General features: G+C 39.8%; 1 protein-coding gene, 2 non-coding genes and 2 pseudogenes across 7 annotated transcripts in view; 1 reads left to right on the top strand and 4 right to left on the bottom strand.

The window, feature by feature from the left end:
* The window catches only part of TEX14 (testis expressed 14, intercellular bridge forming factor), a 121,331-nt gene that overhangs the window by 98,324 nt on the left and 10,134 nt on the right, over window positions 1-12,873 (bottom strand). The gene's annotated exons all lie outside the window — the stretch shown is intronic.
* LOC123604754 lies at window positions 3,850-4,015 on the bottom strand. Its single transcript, XR_006715484.1, has one exon. It is a non-coding gene; the product is annotated as a U1 spliceosomal RNA (small nuclear RNA).
* Window positions 5,744-5,867, top strand: LOC123604787 (annotated as a pseudogene).
* LOC123603387 lies at window positions 8,598-9,098 on the bottom strand (annotated as a pseudogene).
* LOC123604767 lies at window positions 12,150-12,315 on the bottom strand. The gene has a single exon (XR_006715496.1). It is a non-coding gene; the product is annotated as a U1 spliceosomal RNA (small nuclear RNA).

Raw genomic sequence — 12,873 nt, 5'->3', positions numbered from 1 at the left:
GAGCCAGCCAGGCATACCTCTTGGGGTAATTTTTAATAGTTTTTTTCCCTGTTATTTTACAGTCATCTTAAGAAGTGCCTTAAATTATTGGGGGTGGGTGTGGGGAGAAGAGGTGACATGTGATAAATATTTTCAAGTTCTTTAGAAACAACTTTTCTTTTATCTTTCAAAGTCTAGATCTCTAATTTCAGGGTTCATAGCTAATTATAAAACTAACTTCAAGTTTGTTAAGAATGAGAAGAAAGCCTAAATTATATAATGTTGCATGCCATAAAAGCAGCATACAAAATTGAATATATAATATGATTAAAACTATTTCTGGGACACCTAGGTGGCTCAGTCAGTTAAGCATCTGAGTCTTGATTTTGGCTCAGGTCATAATCTCACTGTTTGTGAGTTCAAGCCCCCTTGTTGGGCTTCGTGCTAACAGTGCAGAGTCTGCTTGGGATTCTCTCTCCTCTCTCTGTCTCTCTCTCAAAAAAAAAAAAAAAAAAAGCTATTTCTAAAGCTATTTCTAAGTTTAAGAGACTTAAGGGAAATACACCAAAATGCAAACTAATATAATTATGTTACTGTCATCAAAGAACTATGGACTAATATTTTTTCCCCTAAATATTCTGTAACATGACTGTAATATTACTTACAGCAAAATAAATAAATAAATAAATAAATAACCCTAATTATATACATCTCATGCCAAAAAATGCTCATACTTTTTGACCCAGAAATTTCTTTTAATTTACCTGAAGGAAGTAATTCTAGAGAAAGACAATGTCCTATGTACAAAGGTATTCATCATAGATTTATTTACCATTGCAAAAACCAAAGTAGCCCAAAAACCTTTGACGTCAAAACAATAGGGGAAATATTAAAAAAATGTAATAGTAAATAATAACAATTAACAACATGAAAAAATTATATAAAAGGTTAGGAGGAAACAGAATATGAAATGATATGTATACCATGACCACAATTTTGTAAAAATGTGTATCCTTAATGAAAATTACTGAAAGGAAATGCAAAAGACATAAATTTTATTAGTTGTGAAATACAGGTTACAGAATTTCAATAATATTGTTAGACTGTTTTTTCTTCATAATAAGGAGATTATGAATAATAAGGAAATACCAGGGGCGCCTGGGTGGCTCAGTCCATTAAGCATCAGGTCATGATTTTGGCTCAGGTCATGATCTTGTGGTTTGTGGGTTTGAGCCCAGCATTGGGCTCCGAGCTGTGTGGAGCCTGCTTGGGGTTCTCTCTCTCTCTCCCCCCACCTCTCTCTCTGTCCCTCCCATGCACTCTCACTCTCTCTCAAAATAAACAAATAAATTAACTTAAAAAAATATGGGGACCACCAAATCCTAGTTGAATCACTGCAGGAGTATTGCATAGTATTTAAAGAGTTTTGAATGCAGAGTGCCTGAGTGGCTCAGTCTGTTAAGCATCGGTCATGATCTCACAGTTCATGGGTTCGGGCCCCACGTCTGGCTCTCTGCTGACAGCTCAGAGCCTGGAGCCTGCTTCAGATTCTGTGTCTGACTCTCTCTCTCTCTGCCCCTCTCCCACTCATGCTCTCTCTCTCTCTCTCAAAAATAAATAAACATTAAAAATTTTTTTTAAAAATAAAGAGTTTTGAATACTGGGTTTAACATCAAATAGTCTTAGGTTGAAATTGTGATTTAACCATATTTTAGGTATCAGTGCTTGAATATACCTTCTAGAAACAATGATAATTATCAGTAATAATTTGTATATACATAGAGAATAAAACAACCAACTACAATGACCAACTAAATCAAAGGCCCCAAATAAGCCAAGATGGAGAAACACAGCCCCTCCCTCAGTACAGTGAGTATTTGGAGAGTTCCTAGATCATGGCTTCCCTGCCAATTCAGATGTTCTGTTCCAATTGACAAGCCCCTCAGTCTGCGAGTCTCATCTCCATCTCTCAATCTCCATCCATTCCTTAGACTCATGGGACCAGAGAAGGAGTGATATGTAGAAATATAATGAGGGTGGCATGTATATTCAATTTTTAAAAGCTGAGTTTTGTTATGTAAGTTTATAAAGCAGGTGTAACTGTCAAGAAGTTGCCCACAGCACCAACAAACGGAATCTAATCCACTACCAGGAAAGCATGAGTAACACTCTACAGCCACTCTACCCTGGGTTGCAGGTAGCTGATCCCATTCGCACATCGGCCCTGGCTTCAGTCACGCTAGTTAGACATTTGCTAGATAACTTCATCTACAAAGTGTGACCCAGCCCACTTCAGTTATATAAAGTATCATTTCATTATTGAACTACCTTCCTAATTTCATTCCGGGAGATTTGATTTCACAGAAGGAAGGTAAAACTTCGGCTGTTTCCATGGTATCCATGAATGCCAGGCTAGCTATAGCCCTGAGACCTCTAGGACTATTTGTGTCCCCCACAGATTTGACTTCGTAAGTACTCAGAGACTTTTTGCTATTCCGAGGGCCACACCATCTACTCTAGTATCTTCAGTATTCACAAAGTATTCTTGAATTTCTATCAGTACTGCTAATGATTAAGCAAAATGAAAAACTGTTCTCAAGTCATTACTTAGATGTATGTAGTGCACACTTCTCACAGCTACCTAAGCTTTTTAAAAAATATTTATTTTTGAGAGAGACAGAGAGCGAGCACCTGCGCACGAGTGGGGGAGGGGCAGTGACAGAGAAGGAGACACAGAATCCCAAGCATGCTCCATGCTGCCAGCACAAAGCCCAATATGGGGCTTGAACCCACGAACCATAAGATCATGACCTGAGCTGAAGTTGGACATTCAACCCACCGAGCCACCCAGGCACCCCAAGCCACCTAAACTTTTAAGGTGCCAGCTACCAGCCTAAGCACTAGAGATACTAAAAGAAACAATGCAGAGATAGATTCTGCCTTCAATAATAAGATCACAACCTGTAAGGAAAATAGACCTGCCTGCCAGAACTATATGAAAAGTGGTGAGAACTAATGAAAGTAAGAATCAGCTTCAGTCAGGACCATGTTATGATTTTAAAGGGCCCTACACACTTTTGCCTTCATGGACCCTTCCTCCATTAAAAAAACCATACACATTAAAATTATGTGACTGCATTTATAAGAAGATAAATATATTATTATACATGACATTTCTTTTCTTTTTTTTGAAAGTAACCTCTACCCCCAACATGGGCTCGAACTCATAATGAACCTGAGAGCAAAAGTTGCATGCTCTACCGACTGAGCCAGCCAAGCATTCCCATATATGACATTTTCTTCCACCTAAAAATTCACCTTTTTTCTTTGATTTTAAAACTGTTTTAGGCACCCTGCCTACAGTACCTAAATGTTTAAACCAACCCTGAATTCAATAGTGGCTTCTGTGGATTCCAGGTAGCTCTTTTTCTTTTTAACATATATTTTTAAACTTCATTTATCTTGAGAGAGAGAGAGAGAGAGAGAGAGCACATGCGCATGCATGCGTCCTTGAGCAAGCAGGGAAGAGGCTCCACACTGGCTCACTCTCTAGAACTCTAGGCCCGCCCCATACCCGCACCCCGCAGCTTTCACAAAAGAAAGCTGAATGTGGGAACTTTTTAGGTAAGGGTAGCAGTGCTGTCCAATAGGATATAAAACAAGTTTAACACGGTATAAAGAAACAAGCTTAGTAATTATAGAATTAACTTACCCAAACATAAGCAATTCACTACCACCAAAAAGCATTACCAACTGAATAGGCTAAAACAGAGCAATCTTAGTAGCAAGAATTTCAGGCCAATCTCCTCCAAAATGCCTTAGTAACGCACCAAAAAACAACTATAGTAACTGTTCTTGGCACACAACCACATAGGGGAAACCAGAACACAGTTCCCCACTACCAGAAGTCATGCAGCTTAGCTTCCCACATTTGGGGAAATCACAGGGACCAGCAGCACACCTAGAGTACAATGGATAAACCTCACCCTGAGCAGCTACCTTTGTAATCATGGTATTTCCTCTGTTAGGTAAGTATGAGATGGAAGTGATCACAGTGATACCCACTGCTGCGCACACACCACTTTGAGGTTGGGGTCACTCCTGAAACGACTCTAATTGGCTTTTATCTATATAGCGACGCTCAAAGCCTGATTTTCTTACTACGTACCTTAATTGGTAACGGCAAATAATCATGCACATCTCTCCAGAAAACACAGTTCCAAAATGCCCTGAGTCTTGAGTCTACATACTCCACTTCCAACTATAACGTCATACACCCTGGGCGGGTTAAGCCTACACCTGAGTGAGTCCCCTTGAGGCTGCCTCTTCAGATCAGCTCCTCTTCCTATTTGCCCCAACCTAACTGATGTCTACAGGCTATTTTCTTGACAAAAATCCATCCATCCCTCTCCCGAATTTTGGTGTAGCTGGTCTTCAGATCTCCCTGTGTGAAGTACCCTTCAGCAAACCAACACAAATGAGCCTTTAGCCGCAAGCCAGTTTAGCTTCAGGGTTTCTAGGGATATCAATGCTCCATACCATTTTCTCCTATTCCAGGAGGTAGAAGAGCAAGGAGTGGAGAATGTTGCAGCTACATGCTGGCAGGGTGTATTGCAGAGTGAGGGTTTTGGAATCCAAGATCTTGAATGCAATTCAGCGTACACACTGCACAATTCTAGTTTTAGCCTCTGAATCTGTTCCTCAGTTTGTACAGAAGGGGGAAGAACTATTGAGCCAGCTCTCCCACCCAGCTCAGGCTCCAAGCTTTGTCTCCTACTCCTGCCCATGGTCTGTTAACACCTAGCCCCCTAAGGACGGACTGCTTTCCTTGAGAGCAGTTTAGCCTGTGCCTATATTGCTTCTTTACTTTCTCTCTGCCTGGCATTCAATTCCCTTACTCACTAGACTGTGGGTCTCTAGAGCAGGGTTTTTGTTTGTTTTTTTTCAAATAGTCAAGACAGGGGCACCTGGGTGGCTCAGTCAGTTAAGTATCGATTAGGCTGACTCTGGATGTCGGCTCAGGTACTGATATCATGGTACCTGAGTTCAAGCCCTGAATTGGGCTGCGTGTGTTCTCTCTCTCAAAAGAAACAAACTTTAAAAAATTAAAAAAACAAAACAGTGAAGACAACACAACATATAATTATAACATATAATTAATGCATACATTATTTTACCAACTAACTTAATTCTCTCTCATTAAAAATATACAGGAAGCAGGACTTTAAATTTCTGCATCTCTGGAGCTCTCTGGAGAAGCTCAGATGAAAACTCAAACTTTTACTGAAAAGAAAATGTACATATACATTCCAAAGGCTGAATGCTGAGACCTCCCTCTCAACTTCCATTTGATTTCCAGGACACTAGCAACAAACCTTTACCTTCTAGGATATTGGAAGTTTCCTCTGAAAAATGTGAACACCCTAAAACAAAGTCCCAAAGATGTCAGCCATCGGCTTTCTCTGCTACAAGGGCCTATGCAGATTACTCTACAGGGAAGCCCTTGCCTTGGCCCTAAGTGCTTCCAATTAACTCCCTACTTGTTAATATAATTTTAAATCTCTGGGGCACCTGGGTGGCTCAGCTGGTTAAGCACCCGACTTCAGCCTAGGTCATGATCTCACCATTCCCAAGTTCAAGCCCCGTGTCGGGCTCTGCGCTGACAGCTCAACAGAGCCTGGGGCCTGCTTCGGACTCTGTGTCTCCCTCTCTCTCTGCCCCTCTCCCACTCACACTGTCTCTCTCTCAAAAATGAATAAACTTAAGCTTTGCACAGTGGCAGTATCGTAGCCAATGAGGTTTATCCGAGGTGCGGTTATTGCTAATTGAAAACTTTTCCCAAAAATGAATAAACTTAAAAAATTTTTTTAAATTTCGGCATGACAGTCCATCTTATGGATGGCCCATAATTTATATAATCATTCCCCTAATGCTGGACACTTAGGTTGGTTCAATTTTTCACCACTGTAAATAATTCTGGGTAATGGGTAGAGATGGTATATTGAACATTTATAAATAATCAAGGAACACTGAACCACCAAGGATGACCAGACATCTGGTCAGACAAAAGCCTCTAACATGAAAGAAGCTAAACAAACCAACCACAATAAGACAGTTTGGAGAAGGCAGATTATGCAAAGGGAAGAAAACTAAAAATGAAAATAAAAACTATCATTAGAGAGCTGGGACACCTGGGTGGCTCAGTCGGTTAAGCGTCCGACTTCTGCTCAGGTCATGATCTTGCAGCTTGTGATTTTGAACCCACATGGGGCTCTGTGCTGACAGCACGGAGTCTGGAGCCTTCTTCAGATTCTGTATCTCCCTCTCTCTCTGCCCCTCCCCAGTTTGCACTCTGTCTCTCTCTCCCTCAAAATAAATAAACATTAACAAAAATTAAAAAAAAATCCTCAGCTAAAACACCTTGCACCTGAAAAACAAGTACAAGAAAGTATATGCATAGAAAAGAAAAACAAATAAAGATCTTAAATATATGATTGTAGAAATAAAAAACTGAATATACAGATTGGGAAAAAACATGTAGGTGGAAAAAATGTTTTTTATTTTTTCTTTTTAGAGAGAGAGAGAGTTCAAGTGGGGGACAGGGGCAGAGGGAGAGAGAGAGAGAGAGAAAGAGAATCCCAAGCAGGCTCCATGCTCAGCACAGAGCCTGATACAAGCCTGACGCGAGCCCATCGCAGGGTTCGATCCCACGACCTTGGGATCATGACCTGAGCCAAAATCAAGAGTTGGATGCTCGGGATAACTGTGTGGCTGGGTTGGTTGAGGTCTGACTCGGGTTTTGGCTTAGGTCAAGATCTCATGGTTCATGGGATTGGCTCTATGCTGACAGCAGGGAGCCTGCTTGGGATTCTCTCTCTCTCTCTCTCTCTCTCTCTCTCTCTCTTTCTCTCTCTCTCTCTCTGCGCCTCTCCCCTGGTCATGCTCTCCCTCTCTCTCAGAAGTAAATAAATAAACAAAAAAGCCGATAGGGTGCCTGGGTGGCTCAGTCAGTTAAGCGTCTGACTTCAGCTCAGGTCATGATCTCACAGTTTGGGGGTTTGAGCCTCATGTTGGGCTCTGTGCTGACAGCTCAGAGTCTGGAGCCTGCTTCGGATTGTGTCTCCCTCTCTCTCTGCCCCTCCTCTGCTCATGTTCTGTCTCTCTTTCAAAAACAAATAAACATTTTTTTAAAAAAAGGGTAATATACCTGGCTATTTTAACAGCCTCAAGAGTCCAGAATTCAAACTGACCTAGAGAAAAACAAACCAGCCAGAAATAAAGCTTAAACCTCCTTTTTCACAAGAGATAAAATCAGGAAAAACAACAAATAAACTTAGCATTCCAGTGCCACAAATTAGGTGGTACAGGCTTACCTGCTTGATAAAAATACAGAATAGAAAAATAAGCAGAACAACAGAATACTATTTAGCAATAAAAAGGAATAAAATAATGATAAATTTATCAGTATGAATGAACTCCAAAACATTATGCTACATGAAAGAAGTCAGACACACTATACACTATGTGATTCCATTTTATATGAAATTTCTAGATAAGGCAAATCTATAAGAGATAGATCCATTGTTGCCCATGGCTAGGGTTGGGGCATGGGAACCAGGGCAACTGCAAATGGGCACAGGAGAATTTGGGTGGGGAGGGTCATAAAAATGTGCTAAAACTGGATTGTGGTAATGGTTTGACAACTGTATAAAATACTAATCATTAAACCAAATAATGGGTGAATGTTATTTTATATCACACTTCAATAAAGTAGCTAAAAATGTCAAGAAAAAGTACAGCCATTATATTTAGAGATACATACTGAAATAATCATGCCTGAAACACCATGATGTATGGGTTTATTTCAAGATAGGTTTGGAGGTTTAAAGTGTAGAGGTATAGATGAAACAAGATTGGCCTTGAGTTGTTCATTGCTGAAGCTTAACTTAGTGTTGCTAAATAGGAGAATACTATTATTATTAATCTATTTTAGTTTACATTAGAAGTTTTTCACACAAAAAAGTTTTTTTTACAATGTAAAGAAGGAGACCATCCTTTCCCACATGATTTTAAGTACCTTGAGATGTTGATACCCTGGCCTCCCCATCTGTGAATAAGAATGATGGAGAGGAGGAGCAGGAGGTACAGCCTCCTGGATTCTACATTTAATAGGTGAAAAAAAAATTAAAGGTACAGATAAAACTTAGGGGTCATATTTTTCTCCTTTCTTTCCTCTTACATAACACATTCAATCCACAGCAAGTCTTTATCATTTTTCCTTTAAAAATATGTTCAGAATCTGACCCCTTCTCACCACCTCCAGTGCTACCACTTTGGTACAAGCCATTCTCATCTCCTGCCTAGAAGAGTGCAGTAACATTCTAAGTAATCTCCCTTCTTCCATCCTTTCACCACTCCCAGTCTATTAACACAGTAGCCAAGTATCCTGCTAAAGCCTAAATTCAATCATGTCACTCTTCTGCACAAAACTAATCTGAGAAAACAGAAGAGAAGGAAACATTTCCTACCTCCTTACCTACCCCCCCCCCCACCATTTTTTTGGACAAGAAGTAGGTTTTATTGGTGGGTATGAGTAAGGAGGGGCAGCACTGAAACCCTCATGAGTGCAGGGCCTGACATTTATCCAGGGGGACACAATTAGGGATATATCTGATCCCACAGCCACCAGAGATGAGCTGCCTTTCAGCCATAATGTCTTCAAATTCACCCACATTAACCTTGGTAAAGTACTACTTCTTGGAGATGTAGATGTTCTGTCAGCCAAGGAACTTGAACTCAACCCTGCATAGGACCTCTATCCCATGATTCTTGTTCTGCAGTTTGGTGTGGATGGACATGCTAATTTGGCCAACGTGGACCAATGTGCCCTGCAGCTTTCTGAAGACACCCCTCAGCCTTAGTGCAGGACAACATCTTGTTGATGTGGATGATAGGAAGGAGTGGAGCCACACACAAATATGAAAGCCATCTTTGCCACAGCTTTTCACCATATACTCGTTGGCACAAATACCCGGACTTGGGAGGAGAGCTGCTCACATTCATCCAACACCATTTGGCCAGAGTGGGAACCCAACCACTTTTGCCTTTTTCTGCCCCATGTGACACCAAGGACTTTCAATGGCGCACCCAAGGGATGGAGCCAACTTATTTTATGAAGCAGCATTACTCTGATACCTAAACCAGATGAAGACCATGTAAGAAAAGTACAGAATATTATCCCTCATGGACATAGATACAAAATTACTTTAATTCCTTTAAAACTGCAAACCAAATCCAGCAATAAACAAAAAGAGTAATAGTACATCATGATCAAGTAGGGTTTATCCCAGGAATGCAAAGTTGGTTTAACATTAGAAAATCAAGCCATATAATTCATCATATCAACAGATTAAGAAGTAGTTGCAGAAAAAGTAGTTAACAAAATTCAATATCCATTTATGATTTCAAAAAAACTTAGCAAAGTACCACTAGACTGATAAATGGTATCCATGAAAATCCTACAGCTAATACACTTTATGGTGAAAGTATTTTTCTTCCAGATAAGGAACAAAACAAGCATGATTACTTTAGCCACTTTTATTCCAGCTAGAGGTTAAGGCAAGGAAAATAAATTAAAAGCCTTAGTTTGGAAAGAAAGAAGGAAAACAGTTTCTATTCACATATGACATGACAGTTTATGTTGAAAATCCTAAAGCATTTACACCAAAAAAACCTACTAAAATTCATAATTGAATTTAGCAAAGTCACAGGATACAAGATTAATACACAAAAAGCAACTGTAATTCTATATACCAGCAATGAACACTTAAAAAAATATTTTTAATGTTTATTTTTGAGAGAGAGACAGAGTGCAAGCAGGGGAGGGGCAGAGAGAGAGGGAGACACAGAATCTGAAGCAGGCTCCAGGCTCTGAGCTGTTGGCACAGAGCCTGATGCGGGGCTCGAACTCACGAACTGTGAGATCATGACCTGAGCTAAAGTCGGATACTTAACTGACTGAGTCACCCAGGCACCTTCCACCAATGCATACTTAAAAAATGAAGGTTTTAAGTTAAAGAAAGACAAATCCCACATGATTTCATTTATATGTAGAATCTATAAAAACGAAATGTTTGTTAGACTCATCAATAGAGAGAACAGATTGATGGTTGATTGTCGGGGGGGGGGTGGTGTGTAATGGCTGAAGGGGATTAAGAAGTACAAACTTCCAGCTATATAATAAAGAAGTCATGGGGATATAATATACAGTATGGGGAATTTGGTCAATAGTATTGTATTAACTTTGTAAGGTGACAGATGGTAACTAGACTTACTATGGTAACTTTTTCACAATGTATACAAATGTCCAATCATTATGCTGTACACCTGAAACTAATATAATATTGTATGTCAATTATATCTCAATAAATAAAATAAAAAGGAAATGAAATTTCAAAATCAATACTATTTACAAGTGGTAAAAACTTCACATTTTCCTACCACTCACATTTCTTCCTGTAGACTGTACATAGTCTACAAAAATGTTATTTTTTTACAAAAATATTATTAATAAATTTCTTTTTATGATTGGAAGGGGAAAAATCATAACACTTTGTTTTAAAACCCCAAAGTCTTGCTAATATCCTTGTCTTTCTTAGTGAGGACCTAACAAATAATAAAGATACATGACTTAAAGCTACCAAGGGAACCAACTAAAGAAGTTAAAAGATTATTCCAGGAATATAAATGACAGGATAGAGGAAGGAATGTACTAGGGTGGGGAAGATCAGCCAAATCCTTCATATAAACACTAGCACAAACATTTATTGTAGTTGACTATAAAAAACAGCTAAACAAGTTTTAAAAGTAGTATTCTGGGAGTCGCCTAGCTCAGTAGGTAGAGCATGTGACTCGTGATCTTGGGATCCTGAGTTCAAACTCCATGTTGGACCTCTAGCTTACTTTAAAAATAAAAAAAAAGTAATGCTCTGGGGAGAGGAATGGGGGCAGAGTGTGAAAGGGTGGATCAAGGGAGTGTTACTATTCAGATGGAGTCTTTCTGTATAATGCTTTTCACATGCATAACATTACTTTAGTAAAATTATTTAGGGGCAAAAATCAAGGTCTAGGAGAAAATATAAAACACTGTCACTAGCAGAGATTATACTGTAGTCCAGTTTCTCATTTTGGGGAAAATCTAAGGATACTGCTCATGAGACATACCTGAAAAGGAGTGAAAAACCCCTCTGAAATTATAACTACTCAGTTAAGAATATAAGTGGTAAATTATAAACTCCCAGCTTTCTTCAAAGTAATCTGTCCTTTTACACTTTTTAAAAAGATTTTATTTTTAAGTAATCTTTACGCCCAGTGTGGGGCTCAAACTCACAACCCCAAGATCAAGATTGCATGTTCCATTGACTGAGACTGCCAGCCATCACATCACACTGTTAATCAACAAAGTGAAGACAGTCCTTTAAATTATTTACACCCTTTACCCCCTGTCCTAGGTGCATTTCTAGGTGCTCAAACTTTCCTAGAAACCTCTTCTTCCTATTCTTTTACTGTAAACACCTAGGAAACAATCAAGAGCAGAAACCGATGCAGGTAGCTTGAGGTGGTGCAAAGTGAGCCCTCTAGTGGTCGACAGAAGAGTACACTCCATTTGGCTAGACAACTTGGTACGAAAGTGAACACCCACGCAAGCAATAACGGCCGCACACATCAAGTTATACAAAATGATTACAGGGACGCCTGGATGGCTCAGTCCTAGAATCCTTTGTCCCCCTCTCTCTGCCCCTCCCCCGCTCACACTCTCTTTCAAAAATAAATATACATTAAAAAAAACCTGTGAAAAATGAGTACAAAGGGGCGTCTGGGGTGGCTCAGTCGGTTAAGCGACCCACCACGGCTCAGCTCACGATCTAGCGGTTCCGGGGTTCGAGCCCGCATCAGGCTCTGTGCTGACAGCTCAGAGCCTGGAGTCTGCTTTGGATTCTGTGTCTCCCTCTGTCTCTGCCCCTCCCCCACTCGCACTCGGTCTCTCTCTCTCTCTCTCAAAAATAAACATTTTTTTAAAAAAAGAATGATTACAAAAAATATTGATGGCTTAAAAGCCAAGCAGTAATAAGTCAATCATCAACTGTCTTTTCAAAATGCAAGATACAAGTGGAGAGCACAGACATAATCCCTCTCTACCACAAATCATGCATTCCAGTTTCCCATAGTTGAGAAAAATCACAGAGGCCAGTGCACCTGGAGTGCAACGGGTAAGATGTGCCCAGAGAAAAATATCACCTTTGCAATCCTGGTATCTCTCCTCTACCAGGTAAGTATAAGCAAATGGCATTGTTGGTACCTCATCCTCATTCCAAGCACTAGACACGTGGTCATTCTCTTCACTCTTCATGCAAACTCTAGATTGTCACTTAGGAAATGAAGACTTCTCCAAACTGTAAAAGCCAGACAGTAACATTTTGGGTACCATAATACTTGCAAAACAGACAAATGTATGTACAACATAAACCAGCAGACACTGCTCATTTACATATTCTAAGTCCCTCTGGGTGACACTGCTGTATGCTTGGTTTCGATGATGTGGTACGCTAAATAATTGCCTACAAAAAAATACTGCTCTCCTAATCTGAAAAACCTGTGAGAGTATTCTCTTACTTTGTGAGGCATGATGTTGACGGTGTGGCCAAAAGATCTGCAAAGGGTAGGACATCCCTAATCATCCACACATACCTAATGTAACCGTAAGGCTATTGTATGAAGAAAGGATATAAAAATTGTAATAGAAAACACTTACACAAAATTATACAGAACAAGCCATACCCTTATAGGTAAATGAGACAGCTCACTACTAGACCCTAAGAAAAGCTCTCCATCTTA

This window comes from Leopardus geoffroyi, chromosome E1, assembly GCF_018350155.1.
Source record: "Leopardus geoffroyi isolate Oge1 chromosome E1, O.geoffroyi_Oge1_pat1.0, whole genome shotgun sequence".
Classification (NCBI taxonomy): domain Eukaryota; kingdom Metazoa; phylum Chordata; class Mammalia; order Carnivora; family Felidae; genus Leopardus; species Leopardus geoffroyi.
The sequence above is the reverse complement of the archived record's forward strand: the minus strand, read 5'-3'. Positions and strand labels throughout refer to the sequence as shown.